The following is a 14,961-nucleotide window of genomic DNA, read 5'->3' on the forward strand; positions in this document are numbered from 1 at the left end:
TCTCTCTCTCTCTCTCTCTCTCTCTCTCTCTCTCTCTCTCTCTCTCTCTCTCTCTCTCTGTGTGTGTGTAGTCTCTGTGTTCATGTGTATGTGCAGGAGCACATGCATAGCTGAGTGGAAGCTAAATGTTGAGGTTGGGTGTTTTCTCTATTATTCTTCACCTTGTTGTCTGAGACAAGGTTCTCCCACTAAATCTTTTCAGCTAGACTGGCTGTCCAGCACACCCTGAGCTCCCCAAGTCAGCTAGACTAGCTGTCCAGCACACCTGGAACTCCCCAATTCAGCTAGACTGGCTGTCCAGCACACATTGAACTCCCCAGTTCAGCTAGACTGGCTGTCCAGCACACTTTGAACTCCCCAATTCAGCTAGACTAGCTGTCCAGCACACCTTGAGTTCCCTAGTTCAGCTAGACATAGAATGAGGGCTTCAAAAAGGAAAGGTTAGTTGTAGCCCATGGGCCAATCCCTGCCCGCCACCTGCTTGGTAAATAAAGTTGTGCTGGCACAAAGCCCCATTGATTTGCTTCTGTATTTTCTGTGGCCTCTTTCACACGGCAGGATTGAGCAGTTGACATGAAGATCATATGGTTAGAAAAGCCCAGAATATTGACTATGTGGTTCATTAAAAAAGAATGTACTGACTCCTAACCTAAAGTATTAGTGCTGGGCTCAGTCATGCTGGAGTTCAAATGGGGCTTCGGTTTCTTGTTAGCGGTGACATTGGGGAAGATGCACAGTCCCTCTATGGGTCTGGCATCTACTCAATGGGGATGATAAATACGGGCGGATTGAGTGCGACTGTCTTTATGGAAATCTACACCACGTGCCTGGCACCAAGTAAGTCTCAGTAAGTGGTAGCTCAGAGGGGCATTCACTCAGACGTCGAGCGAGTGTGAGCATGCAAGACAGCTCATCCTTCCACACAGCAGCTACTACCTATCAGCATCTGCCCTCCCTGAGCTTGCATTCTGCTGGAAGCAAGCAAGGGAAAAGAACAGGTTAATTTTAGACAGTGGCAAGTGGTGAAAATAAAGCAGAATGACATCGAATAAGATGACAAGCCTGGGACAGAAAGTGCAAGTGGAGCTAAGAGCTAAAAATAAGAATGAATCAGCAATACGAATACTCGCAGAGGCATGATCCTGGCAGGGGCAGCCAGACTCACAGAGTTCTAAGCCAGACGAGCGTAGGCTGGCTCCAGAAGAAGGGTGGCACTGAGGGAGGGGAGAGTGGCAAGGGGGCAGGTAAGGGATGACAGACAGGGGTAGAAGCAGGTGAGAGCCTGTGCCCTGGGGAAGGGGTACCGCTCAGAATCAGGAAAATCTGAGCCAGAGACGGGACTGAGTGAAAGCAGCCCTGTGGCGTCCTTTGTAGGAAGTCTATTCCTCCTTGATGCTGGCAAGAGTCACCGCTGGAGCCAGAATGAGCATGGGGCCTCACAAGCCCGCCCCCCCCCCCCAGCTCAGCCATCTCCTGGGGCTTTTCTCCATACAGTGCCCTAACTCATCTGACAAATCTTTAGGACAAGCCAGCAACTCTTTGAAATCGCTCTTTATCAGGAATCTTAGTGCTTCTCCAGGTAGAGCACTTAAGGGACTTATCAGTTAACGTAATCTTAAAGCTTCCAATAGTTTCCCCGCAACAGAAGACCACCAGATAAGCATTCATGGCTCTGGTTCCCCAAATTAGCATTTCTATTTTGTCTGAATCGCAGAACAGGCGTGAAGGGCCTACTTGATAATATTTTACCTGTATGAGGTTTAAAGAAAGCGTCAGATACCGTCAGTTACCCCAGCTGCCCCACAACCGCTAATAATAGCCCCGCAGTAGCCAGAGTCACAGAGAGCAACTGTACACTCTGCCTGGAAGGGACCGTGAGCTTTTATTGTTGCCGGGACAGAATGTCTGACAGAAGCAGTTCACAGAGACAGGGGCTGCTCCGTCCTGGCTCACAGCTGCGGAGGGTGCCTCCGGAGGGTGCCTGCGGAGGGTGCCCTTCACCCTAGGGAAGGTGTGGTATCTGACTGGTGGCTCAGCTCCTTGACAACTCGGTGCATCAGGAAGTGGAAATCTCAGTGGTGGAATGAAGCTGGGCTAAACATCTGAAGGCCTCTCCCATGGCTTACATTTAACAGCTAGGCCCTAGGTGCCACTAGTTCCAGAACATTCTTCAAAGCACCACCAGCTGGAACCCTGTGGGGGACGATTCACATTTGATCGCAATCCCTACCTTCTGATTTAGTTAATGTCTCCTCTTCTTTATCTTGTCTTCTTCTCCATCATCTTCACCACCCTCAGAATGACTCTTTACTGACGTATGGATGATCTGTTTTTTGTCACTATAACGAAGTACTCAAGGCAGGCTAATTTAATGAAGAAAAGAGGTCTAATGTCATTCAAAGTTCTGGAGGTGTAAGGTTAAGGGACCACATAAGGTCATGGCATCCTTGCTGGCAGCCTCCTGTGCTGTCACATGGCAAGAAACATGGAGGCTATGTGTGTACCTATGATCCCTTCCTGCGTCTTAAAAAGCTGCCAGGATCCAAGGGTGGGCTCTCCCTCTTGTTGCCTTATATAACCCTACTCACTTTGCTAAGGCCCTACTTCTAAATATCTAAATATTGTACTTCTCAAATACCCCCATCTCAATTACCATCCCGGAAAGCAACTGGGCCTGATTCCTGGATCAATTTTCTAGTTCTCTTAAAGGTACAATACAGTATCTATTATATATCAGGGCCTGTCTCAGAGACCTATGTTTTTTTCTTGGATTTTTGAGACAAGGTCTTGTTATGTAGCTCAGAATGGCCTCACAGTTAGTAATTCTCCTGCTTCAGCCTCATGAGTGTTTGGATTATATACATACCATATTTTAACTCTAAGCCCTTACAAGTATAAATTAGTATTATTATAAGCTTTGCTTTACAGATGCAAAAAGGGGAGTAAGTGAGAGAGTGAGGGAGGGGAGATTGGCAGTTATACGATAGACAGATGATAGACAGATGATGACAGAATTAAAAACAAATTGCACAACTGCATTGACATTAACATTCCTTCACAAAATACTGATATGTGGTTGGTCAGGCTTAAGTATGAGTTCAGAATAATTATACTTTTGGACATGTCTGAGCAGCAGCTATGCCTTGCTGTAATCCTAATTAATAACAGGATACATGTATGTGCCACCATGGTTGTAGAGTAATAAAGTTTGCCAGTCACATGTTGAGGTCAAGCAGTTGATTGTTCGGCTTAATTACAATCTGCCGAAGAGTCACTCTGGTTAAATACATGAGGTTAATTAGCTACATAGGCGATTTTATTTTAGGTATATTACCATTACTTAAAATTCACACAGTGTTCATGGGCTTGTCCCAGTTCTGTGGAGCTAGGAATCTAGTGAGTCTTACCTCTGAGAGGCTGAAATTCCACTCATTCCTGTGTTTGATCAATTGCTGAGGCGTTAGACAATCATTAATTGTTGGTTTAGACTGTATTTGTGCAATAGTTAATGAGCAAGTGAACTACAGATTTAGATGGGCTACGCTAAGGACTTCACTTGTATATGACCTAGAGAAAAACCAACCTCACTCGCAGTGACATCTATTCACCTACCCGTTGACTGAAGTTCCTGAGAATTCTACGATTCTTGTGTGTCATTTACACGTGACTCAGGGGAGTGTAGCAGAGGCCTGGGAGCAGAACTGCGGAGAGCCTTGGATGCAGTAACTGCAGTGTTGCTGCTAAGTGGGGGCACACCGTATCACAGACAGAAATCAGTGTGCAATGAGGTGGACGTATTCTTGTCCCGAGTGACTAGCTGGCTTTGTGATCCAGCAAGTGGTGGGGTGACAAGAGCGACCGGAGAGGGAACCAAACCTCAGTGTACCTACAACTTTGGATAAAGGAAAACCCATCCCCAGGATCTGCTTCTGCGTTCGGAGATGACTCTCTTACATGATGGGCGGCAGCAAGACTAGACCTGATGATATTTACATTTTCCTTTGTGTCTGATTTGCGTGATGAGATGCACACATTCTTCACCTTGAGTGGCAGTTGTTTGATGACTGACTCTACTTTGGAAACCTTTTCTTTGGGAAATTGGTAAGTTAAAAATCAAAGACATTTGCATAGAGCATGTTTCTAATGCCCAAGTTTCCCAAAAGAAAGGCTTTGAACTTTTCTCTGTTTTTGAAAGTAATAAAACCAAATTTTCTCAGAAGTACATTAGAAAAAAGTGTTGATTAAATTTGGTTGATCTTACTCTCAGACTTAATGATTGAAGTCCTAGTTTTCTTTGAACTCATCAGAAACAGAAAACATCCAAAGTAGTTCTGACCTTCTGATACGGAGAGAAGGATAGTGATAAGATCATCTCTGGCCACTTCTAGTTCTTCCTTTAAATACTTAAAGAGTCTTTTTGTAATTATTGGACCTAAGTGTGTTTAGCTCCCATCCTCAACTCAGCTTTTGTTCATTGCTGACATTCTCATCCAGTGGTTCTCAACTTGTGGGTTGAGACCCTTTTGGCAAAAAATATTTACATTATGATTCACAACAGTAGCAAAACTGTTGTTATGAAGTAGCAATGAAAATAATATAATGGTTGGGGTCACCACAACAGGAGGAACTGTATTAAAGGGTCACAGCATTAGGAAGGTTGAGAACCACTGTTCTAGTCCATGGCCTCCGGCCCCTCACCTTGTGTACTTGCTCACTTCTGGGATCCAGCACCTACTCTCATTACATTACTCTACTTACATTGCTTCCATAACTCTGACCAAGATGTTGCTGGGGTGTGGAGGCAACTTAGGGAAGAAAAGGTTAATTTGGGTTTCTTCTGATTCCAGAGAGATAGGATTCATCGTGGTGGGCTGGCAGCCAGAGCAGGAAGCTGAGAGCTCACGTCCTCAGCCACAGGCACGAGGGTAAATGAGTGAACTGGAGGTGGTGTAAGGCTTCCACATGAGATGAGCTTCCTCCAGCAAGGCCATGACAGCTAAAGCACCCACAACGATGCCACCGACTGGGGACAGAGTGTTCAGATGCCCAAGACTGTGGAACCATTTCTCCTTCACACTAGCGCTAAAGGCCAAAGCAGCTAAATTCAGATAAATGATGAGAAGAAAATGAGGATAGGGACCTTGATTAAGGCAAACTTTGACACAGAATAGAGAATATATTTAAGACATTTGAATACATTTTAGTGAGTTGGAATAGGGATAAGTTTTCGACATGGCCTGTGTTGTCTTTTTAAATGTTTGTTTTGGATGATGTGAGAAGAGGCTGCTTGAAAAGGCAAAGGGTGGCAGGATTAGACATGGGGACCCCAGCAGCAAGCTGCTCTGCCTCCCAGATATGCGATGGTGGCTCGGGTTAGGCTAGAGTAGGAGGAGAGAGAAAGAGATGAGTGATGTATTCTGGGTAACTCAGGAGAGAGCACAGATGGGGCTTCGTGTTGGGTGGTTCTAGGAAGAAGTCTAAAATGTTGCCTGTGTCCCAGGTCTGATAAGTAGAGTGTATGGGGTGGAACCGAGGAGAACCTTGAGCCAGCAGAAGACGTGGAGAGAAGTGTATTCAGTGGTAGAAACGAATTCAGGAGGGTGTGGCTTTTTGCGTCAATGGAAGGGGGTTTTCCTTATACTCAGCTTCAACTTGCTCCTTAAACTCCGAACTCAAGCAGGAGTTGAAAAGATTATTTGGAGGTATTCTGTTCTCCTAGGCACCTTCTGAGACCAGGTGCCTAGTCTCCATTTCTGTCAGCATCTTACATTCACCAGAAAGCTTACCTAGTATCTTTCAAGGACAAATGGCAAGTTTCAGAGACACAGTCTTAACAATACTTAGGAACCATTTTTCCTAAACCAAGCGCCGTCTTAAGAGGTGCAATGACCTGGTTCTGAGCAAAGGTGAGGGCACACCTGCGTGCTGGCATGTGCAACACTGGCTCCTTAGAGCTCCTCAATTTCTTCACCCCAGATTAAGGCCTTTGCCTTAATCAGCCCAAACAGAATTGCCACTGATTGTTCTGGAGATCAATTGGGCTGTTCCTTTCTCTCCCCACATGCTTGGTGGGATTACTATAGCTAGTAAAATATGAATAGGCTGATATGTAGATGCAGAGACAAGGTCATCTTTCCCTAGTCTTGGCAATCAGTGAGGTGCCTGTCAACACATAATTTCCTTCTGCTTGGCTCACCCAGTGATCTTCATGAGCTCAGCCCTTGTAAGAACCATTTGCCAATATACATGCAGAATCGGCTTATATTAACCTCTGTTATTTTAGCACTTGGAGTCACTTGTTGCTGCAGTATAACTCAGCTTATCCTGACTGACCTAGAGGCATTCTTGCCAGAAAACAAACTTGAAAGATTTATGTGAACTTTGGAATTTTGGAGAAAAATCTTTGTTGGAATCCAAGCTCAAGAGACAGGATTCTCATTTATGGCCCTGAGAATTCCACAAGGAATACGATTCCCAAGTGCAGGGTTTTCCACCATAGATCTTTGGAGACCAGAACTCTCAAAGAATTATGGTTATATCCACAGCACATCTTTACTCGGTATAATGATGGCTGCCATTGAGGAAATCCCACCCATGGTTCACGCTGTGCTAATGATTTTGTATACATTATTTCCATTCTCAAATAATACAAAGACTAAGCGAACATTAGAGAATCAACAACCCAGGTGGGTGAATTGGGGGTCAGAGAGGGGTAAAGCAGGGGCACATCCAGTAGGGGAAGGAGGCTCTTTGTCTCCACATCCCTCACAGAACGTTCAGACTTTCTGCTATAAGGGTGTGTGCATGCGCGTGTGCGTGTGTGTGTGCCAACGCTCTGCACTGTTCAGGCTGAGGGTCCTCACAGAAGAATCTGTTTTCTCAGGCTAAGGACAACACATCCCAGCCCTAGTTACCAGACTATGTAAGATTTATGGCCATGTGTTCTAGAGCCAGACATCAAAGTTCGCGCGGGGTCCCGCCACTTAACAACATTCACTTGACCTGACCTTCCCTCTGTGCCTCAGTTTCCCTCTCTGGAAGTAGATGTGTAAGTAGTTCCTAGCCTGTGTGGCTGTGGGAAGGACAGGCTCCCCCATTTTAATTTTGAATAGCAGATTCTTTCTCCTTCCCCCTGCCACCCCCCCCCCCCCATGCTCTTCCTCATTGAGGAAATGATGGGTCAGGCTTCCCTGCAGCTAGTATTTTGCTCATAGGAAGGCCAGACAGTGTTTAAATTGCCGAGAGAGGGAAAGGCAGGCTCTGGTCCTCTTGCTGGGTGGTGGCTCTGTGGTTTGGACGCCTCTTGGCAGCCTGCTTCCTGTGTTCTAGTTGAGCGTCTCTCCAGGCTTTGGGGACATAGTGATTTGTGTTCCTGCTAATGTGGGTTGCCTCACACAGCAATCTCGGGATCCTTCTAAGTGGTTCTCTGTGTGAAAGTGCCCTTCTCGAGCTCTCTGGCATGGACTGTGTTTTCCTAGCTGCTCTGAGGCTGAGAGGTCAGCCTGACACAGTGGCTACAATGTGCTCAGGACTGTGCTCGGCATGTAGCAAGTCCTGGAGAGAGGGACATTACAGAGTGGCTGTTCTGCCCACCAGCTCTTGCACTGCTAATGTGCCCCAGGTAGGCCCCTGGGGACATCAGAGCTGCAGAGCCACTGCCCACTCCTCCTTCCAGACTGCTCACAGCGTTAGACCTGTCTATCAGCTCTTACCTAATCTAACAAGGCGAGGGAGATGCAGACTCCACCACGACATCCGTATCAAGTGTCACAATTTAAAGTTTTCAAAGAGCTGCAGCTTACAACACCTTGCTCACTCTGGTTCTGACTTTCTTCTACTCCTCCTCTGCAACTTCGTTCTTCCTTAGTCTCACTGGCCTTGGTTCAGATCTCCAGCTGTCGTCCCTCTGGGCTTTGGAATGTTTCTTTGGCTTCTGGTCAGGTATTTTCTGTGGTCTTTTTTCAGGAAGGTCATTTTCACCGTGGGCAAGTGTGGAACCCTTCACCTAGAAATGCTCTCTGAATGTTACTAGGATTTCTGGTTTGCCTGGGATTCTCAGTTCTGTGATGCTCATCGTATGATTTAGGTGAGACAGAGTAGCGCATAGATAAGCAAAGGTGATTATAGAACAGGAGGCGACTCCCAAGGCTGAGAGTGAACATGAGCAAAGAGGCCATCGAGGAGTTCTGACATGGATCCTGATGTCCTTCCTTTATCTTTTCTGTTTGTTTGTCACCTCTCATCCTTCTTCCCACTCCTGTTTGTCAAGGTCCACTAAACTTTCCACTCTCCAGGACCAGACCATGATGACTTTTCAGTTTCTACCACCGTCCCTTACCTAGACAGGGGAATGCTGCAGCGGATGAGAGGGCCCTCATCTCGGAAGCACAGTTACATCCCTCAGTTTGCTTCTCAGTGTCCGGGCTGTGCTGAATTCTGCCCCCTATCCCCCGCTTTGGGACAACTTTCCTCTCACACCATCCAGCTGAACTTCCAGCGAGAAAGTGGAGCTCTCTTGAGCTTGTCTTGTTGCCAAGAGACCCCAGTCAGGCAGCTTCTTGTTCTTTCTGTGTTCTATCACAAACTGCAGCTGCTTGGCGCAGCTAAGTCTGGGTATACTGAGCAGAGAGGAAATAGCTTTCATTCCGTAAGCGTGAGCTAGCTTGGCTTTTTAAAGACACACTAGCTAATTTCTCTATTACCGACTGCTCGCCCTGCTTGCCTGTAGACAGCTTCTCTTTTACAATAAGTCACCACCCGGAGGCCCAGCTAGTGGCTGGTGGCCTTGGAGTCCACCTAGTCTCTGCCTTGTTTTCTTCCTGAATTGTAAGTCTTGTCCCTCACCCTATCAGCTCGGCACTATGCTATGCCAGGTCAGGGTTCCCCAAACTCTGACCATTGCTGGCGGGTCAGAGGGCCACACTGAAAAACTGTTGCGCCAACCTGCCTTGCCACGTGGACCTTCCCCCATTCAGCGTATGCAGTCATTAACGTTGGCCTTGTGCACCTTAGGCTAGGCCATTTTCTTCCGCTACAGTTGGCTTCAGTATTGGGGACTTTCGTTTGCCTCTGTCCGTCTTCTCGTTCTTAAAGGAGGCTCAATGTCCGACACCTGAGACTAGAAGTTTACCGGAGACTAGCCACTGTTCTGACCATTTCAAAACTCAGAAGAAAATACTGCTTGAGGCTGAGTGAGTGGTTTCTGGCCGTTGACTGGGACCACTTTTCATGATGTAGCACTTTGGAGGATCCTGAATTCTCTAGGAGCCAGACCAGTCATTATTCTGCTCTGAATTGTTTGGATTTGAAGTGTTATTATTTAAACCAATAAGGATATGATGGGCACATCAGTCCAAAAATATCATGTAGTCAAGCTGTTTCCAGCCAGCACCATACTTAACATGGAAATCCTCCTTTGAGTTTATTTGGAGCTTAATCTACGTATCCGTTCCCTGAGGAAGCAACTTTCAGTGAAAGTGAGGTCCCTGAAGCACTATGAATGTGCTCAAAGTGAGTGAGGGACGCTCAATCCCCTATGGCCTGAGGTCATTTCTGTTTTTTTCTTTTTGAAGAAAATTAAATACAAATTTTAAAAAAATTGTTAGTCTATTAAAAATTGTTGTGTAGATATATAAATTATATGAATTGGATAATTTGGTCCAATACTGAGGTCATTTCTAAAGAAAGGATGGCATCTGCCCCCTCCACTGCCAGCCCCAGCCTGCAGGCTAGCAAGGCAGCTTTCTAAAGCTCTTCTCTGTTTACTCTTTCATGTGGTTGAGTCATTCGAGCAGCAAGAACTGTGCCCACGGTGAAAGTCAAAGCAGATGTAGCTTTGCCCGAGAGGGACAGACTGTCAGATGCTAGTAGTTTAAGTAGGTGGGGATCTGATCTGACAATTAAGGCAGCTAGACTCGGGGAAGCAGGGAAGCAGCAATGTCTGCTGTATCCCTTTAACTGGGAGAGCAAAGCTGGGCAATCCTCACAGTTGCTTTTCTCTTAGGTCACACTGCCCTAAAGTAAGTCACGTGACCATCTTGGCTGCAGCGAACACTTGCAATATTCGGGAATGAGATTATCATAATTGGCTTAGACACCTTGTTTCATTCTTTTCTCAGAGCCTGGCAAAAGATCACCCTGAACAAAATCAGAGGGAAAGGACAGATAGATGTTAGACCAGCAGCTCTCTCAGGGAGAGCAACTAAGAGAAGGCTAGATGCCACAAGGCAAAGGGCTAACGCCGAGCTTTGAATCTTTTGGAGGGCAATAAACAGGAGTTGAGTAAGTATACCAGCTATACCCTCCAGAGAAGGGACAACATTGTCCTGTTAAAGCTATATTTACAGCAGAGTGTCTGGCATCAAGGAGAGGCTTTGTAAATAGTTTCTGAATAATTCAATACCCAGAAGCAGCCTGGAGAAAAGTTTAGGCCTCTTTGTCATTCAACTGATTTCTTTGACTAGGATTTTGTAGAATAATTGTTGTATTTGAGATCAAGAGATGCCATGGCTAGTGACTACAAGACTGGATTTTGAAAAGTCAGCTAATACTGCTCTCTTTTGGAGAAGTGTACAGTGGATCAGTAATAAGTGGAACAAATGTACTCATGTTCCTGTCGATCACCAGGGGAGCCTTTTGGAGAGGGACCATTAAATAGGCAGTGTAGATGTTGGAGAAAACACAGAGTTTAAGTGTGAGAAAAGCTTGGGTTCTGGTCCCGTCACCTTTCGTCTTTGTGGGGTTGGACTCCCTGCTGTTGTGATACATGTGAGTTCTGCGTGCTGTAAACTCCACAGTCTGTTGTTTTTATTTTTGTTGTAAAGTCATTATCTTTCAAAGAGATCTTCTCTTTTTTTCTTTTTCTTTTTTTTTTTTTTTGTTTTTGTTTTTGTTTTTCGAGACAGGGTTTCTCTGTGGCTTTGGAGCCTGTCCTGGAACTAGCTCTGTAGACCAGGCTGGTCTCGAACTCACAGAGATCTGCCACCATCGCCCGGCCTTCAAAGAGATCTTACTATGAACATTATCCAGGGGTTCTTAAGGTCTCCTGATTCTTTTGTATAGGTTCATATTTCAATCTACAGCATTTTACTTTTTGTCTGAAAACCAGTAACATTTCCTGTAGCCTGAGTTTTCTCTAGATGAATCTTTCAGTGTGAACTTTTCTCCTTTCCTCCGTGGACACCAGTCACAGGCACCTCAGGTTCCTGCTGCTGTGTCATCTCTAGTCCCTTGATGCCGCATTCTGCACAGTTCTCACAGTGTTTGAAAGGAACTCAGTTTATTTTTCAGTAACAATTAACCTGCTGTTAATTCATCGCAAGTGTGTATGCGTTTATATTTTAAAAAAAAAACTCAGTGATTTTTACAACATCTGTTAGATTTAGATTGTTTTGAGACAGGGTCACTTGTAGCCCAGCAGGCACTGAACTCACCTTATAGTGGAGGATGATTTTGAACTCTGGTCCTCTGCCTCTATTTCCTAAGTGCTGGAATTAAAAGTCTATCTATGTCTCCACATCTACTGGTGGGTGGTTCTATGTACGGGATACATGACTTCATGCATGTGACCTAAGCAAGCAATCTACCAACTGAGCTACACCCTCTCTCCCAGTCTAGATGTGGCTTTTTTCCCATGTCTCTATTCTGCTTGCAATTAACCTACTATCTCTAGGATTCTCAGTTGTCGCTTTCCTCATTTTTGCTATGCGTCACTCTTTCCTGTTCCTTTTTCATACCTAATAATTTCACTGTACTGAGAATTTCACTGTGAGTTACAGGATACAGAATATGTTTAATTCCCTGTAAGTATTCTCATGCATTATTCTAAGATACTTTTTTTTTTTTAAGCAACTGAATCAAGGGTTTGGGGGTAGAGCTTGGTTTTTTAAGATTTGTTAAATAGGACCATAATAGACTTTACTGTAGGGCTAGTTTTGCTCTGCTACTGAGGTGAGATCATTTATGTCATGGATTATGGGGTTTTCACTCTTTGAAGATCAGGCATTTTACAGTCTTGTATGACCACTGAGAATCTTTTAACTCTGACTTGTAGGAACAAGAATAATCCCCTATCTTGTGCAAGCCACAGGGAGTGTTCTTTCTTCTCTTCATGTGCTTATGTGTCCTTCTTCCCTGTACGTGGATAGCTTCCTGACATGTGTGGGAATCAGCTGGACTGAGGTCTGCAGGCCTTCATGGCTCCCTGTGCCACATAGCTTTCTTCTCTCTGGTAATCTGCACCAGCTCCATCAGCCATGATCTCTCAGTCTACCTACACTTCTGAGTTCCTCCTCTTTCTAGGTGATAAATCAGCGTAATGATGGGGCTCCGCTCATTTGTTTCCCTCCCCTGGACTGTCCATCTCAGGTATATGATGTCTGGTGTGTGAATGTCTGTTTGGCTTTTGCTATGTTACATCAGGCAGTGAATTCACACATTGCTCCATCTTGACTGGCTGGACTGGTTACTGTAATTCACTCTTTGATAAAACAGATTGCTTAGGGAGTCACCTGTTTCCAAAACAATTTCCATTAAGTAACCTGGACTTCTTGGCATGGCGACCCACATTGACACATACAGTATCTCTTGTGCAAGAAGAATCCACATAACTAAGTTTTATGTATGACATATTTTCCCTCTGGCTTATAGTTTAGAATTTCTGTGTCAGTCTTTCCAACCTAAGGCCTTTTTATTTTTTTTCCTTTCATGTTTTGTTTGTTGTTAAGGCCCAGTATCCTAGTCTTTGTAGCCAATATATAGTGCTCCAGAACTTTAGTGAAGTGTTTTTTTTTTGTTGTTGTTGTTTTGTTTTGTTTTGCTAAGGTACACATGAGGCTAAAGAAAGGCAGGGTCTTTGACTTTAAGAAGACCTATACTCTTATTGTATGAATACCCATTTCCAATCTCTGGGGTTATTTTCCAGAAAAGAGTATCTGCTCCTTAAGATGGGCTTATAAAGAGAAGTAGAAAGTTCAAGAAAGTCTTGTTCTTGGGCCTCAGCTTCAAATATGCGATGCATATTAGAACACAGCATTGAGCGTTAATTAGGACTTGGGTGCAAGGCTCTGGCATCACGAGTTTGTAACCTTATGGAATTATGACATGCACTGATGAGGGCCTAACACTTGGTGCTTGTTAATCTTTGTGACGTACAGTAGGATGTGCTAATTGAGGCCCCGAGAGAATAGGGAAGGCCTGGAGAACGAGTTTAGGGACCACAAGATGCTGGGAGGAGCGGTACAGGCTGTCTCAGGACCACGGGAGGGACAACTGCTGGGGAAGAGTGGGGAAAGAGGGGCCTCTCAGTTGCAGTCCTGATGTTCAGGGCCCAGGAATTTCAATACTAGGGAGCTATGTCTAAGATTTTTTGGGTTGTTCATGCACAAAGGTTTGTTTGAGAAGATTAGGATGAGACCGTGCAAGATGGCCACCAAAACCCAATAGCAGTGACTTAAGGACAGACCATGTTTTATGTGTGTTCCCAGGTTCTAGTTCATATTTAAGGGGTGTTGAGTGGTATATCGTTTTCATTTTAAATTACTAATGCTTTTGATAACCATCGACCTTGTCAATAGTTCTGGCAAATATTGCAAAAGAGCCTCTTCCTGCTCAGTGTTGTTTTGTTTAAATAACTCAAGTCAAGTAATGTTTGACCTGAATTTCTTCAAGAGGTTCTGAAAAAGGTATTAATTGTAAATGCATGCATAATAGCTTATATACACACACACACACATATATATGAGGGGCTGTTATGAATTATGAGTACAATCTAAACAACTAAGCCGAGCTAATCGGGACACCATTATTTCAAACCCTTGGCAATTCCTGTGGTGAGAGCATTTGGAATGTACATCTCAACACCCTCAGAAGTCAGCACACGGTCATTTAGCACAATCGCCGCATACACTGTTTTGCGCAATATCCTTCAAAAAGGAAAAAAGCTGACTCCTGCTGCCTTGGCGGCTTTGTATCTTTCAAGCCTTACCTTGTCCATTCTTCATTTCCCCCCCTTTGAGGATCAGCCACTCACAGAAATTTCACAAAGCTGTCTTTTGCAACCTTTGCCTCCACGTTCTTAACAAATTCAGCTGACTCTCACACGTTTCGTAAAAGGGCAAGATCATGCTTATGTACCTAAACGCACACAGCCCACATGCACTGAACCACTGGGTCTGCTGCTGGTGGGAGCACCCAGGTCAGCTGAAGTCACACGAGGAAGTGGCAGACTGACAGACGGACCGACCGACGCACGAAACCACGGGCAGGGTAACCACGAGGCTTGCTCCCCAACCTCAGTGTAAGCACGCTGCCTGCCCTTCGTTCAAACACCTTCTGCAGGGCCCGGCGTCCAGCCGCTCCTGACGTCACTGCTGCGCGCAGCGGCGTCATCGCGGTGCGCCGCTGCAGCAGGCGCAGAGCTGAAGCGCTGGCAGCTGTGGGCGCCCAGGCGCGAGCTGCCGGGCGGGTGGAGCAGAGCGCGGGGCGGGCTGCGGCTGCGGGAAGCCGCTGGGCCCGAGCGCGGGGACAGGTGCGTGGACGCCCCTCTCCCTGGGCCCGCCCGAGGCTTTGCAAGTGTTCCGGGCGGACTCCGGGTTCCCCCCCTGAAGTGGGCCGGGCTCCGGGCAGGGTGGGTACGGCAATGCCCGAGGGATCGGGCTGCAGTGCAGCCAGCGGCAGGGCTGTCATCTCAGACCCCCCCCCCCCCCATACTCCCCGGGGAAACCGAGGCAGCAGGGCGCTCCGCGAGCAGCTAGCTCTGGGGACCGCTCGCTGACAGCAGCCACGCGGCGTGGGACCGAGCGCCGTGCGCTCGCAGTGTCCCGGGCGTGCTGTGGAGACCCCTGCCCTCCCAGCAGCGCGAGCCGGTCGAGCCGGCTGCGATGCTGCTCGTTCTCCAGCTGGGAAACGCAAGTTAATGCAATATTAACTAACTTGTCCGAATTCCCACGCGGGGCTGCAGGC

The 14,961-nt window shown here is 46.2% G+C and overlaps 1 protein-coding gene across 6 annotated transcripts in view; it reads left to right on the plus strand.

Moving 5' to 3' along the window:
- The window catches only part of Gpam (glycerol-3-phosphate acyltransferase, mitochondrial), a 55,204-nt gene that overhangs the window by 10,754 nt on the left and 29,489 nt on the right, over window positions 1-14,961 (plus strand). Inside the window, exon 1 of one of the 6 annotated variants that reach the window (XM_050145222.1) lies at window positions 3,721-4,101. The exons of 3 other annotated variants lie outside the window; for them this stretch is intronic. The gene's annotated coding sequence lies outside the window, so the exon portion shown is untranslated. Of the gene's footprint in view, window positions 1-3,720; window positions 4,102-10,210; window positions 10,282-14,378; window positions 14,528-14,961 lie in introns of those variants that run through there. 2 more of the 6 variants (XM_050145207.1, XM_050145197.1) reach the window with 2 other exon arrangements.

This window comes from Alexandromys fortis, unplaced genomic scaffold (genome assembly GCF_014885135.2).
Source record: "Alexandromys fortis isolate MF-2015 unplaced genomic scaffold, M_Fortis_MF-2015_v1.1 scaffold_16, whole genome shotgun sequence".
Classification (NCBI taxonomy): Eukaryota; Metazoa; Chordata; class Mammalia; order Rodentia; family Cricetidae; genus Alexandromys; species Alexandromys fortis.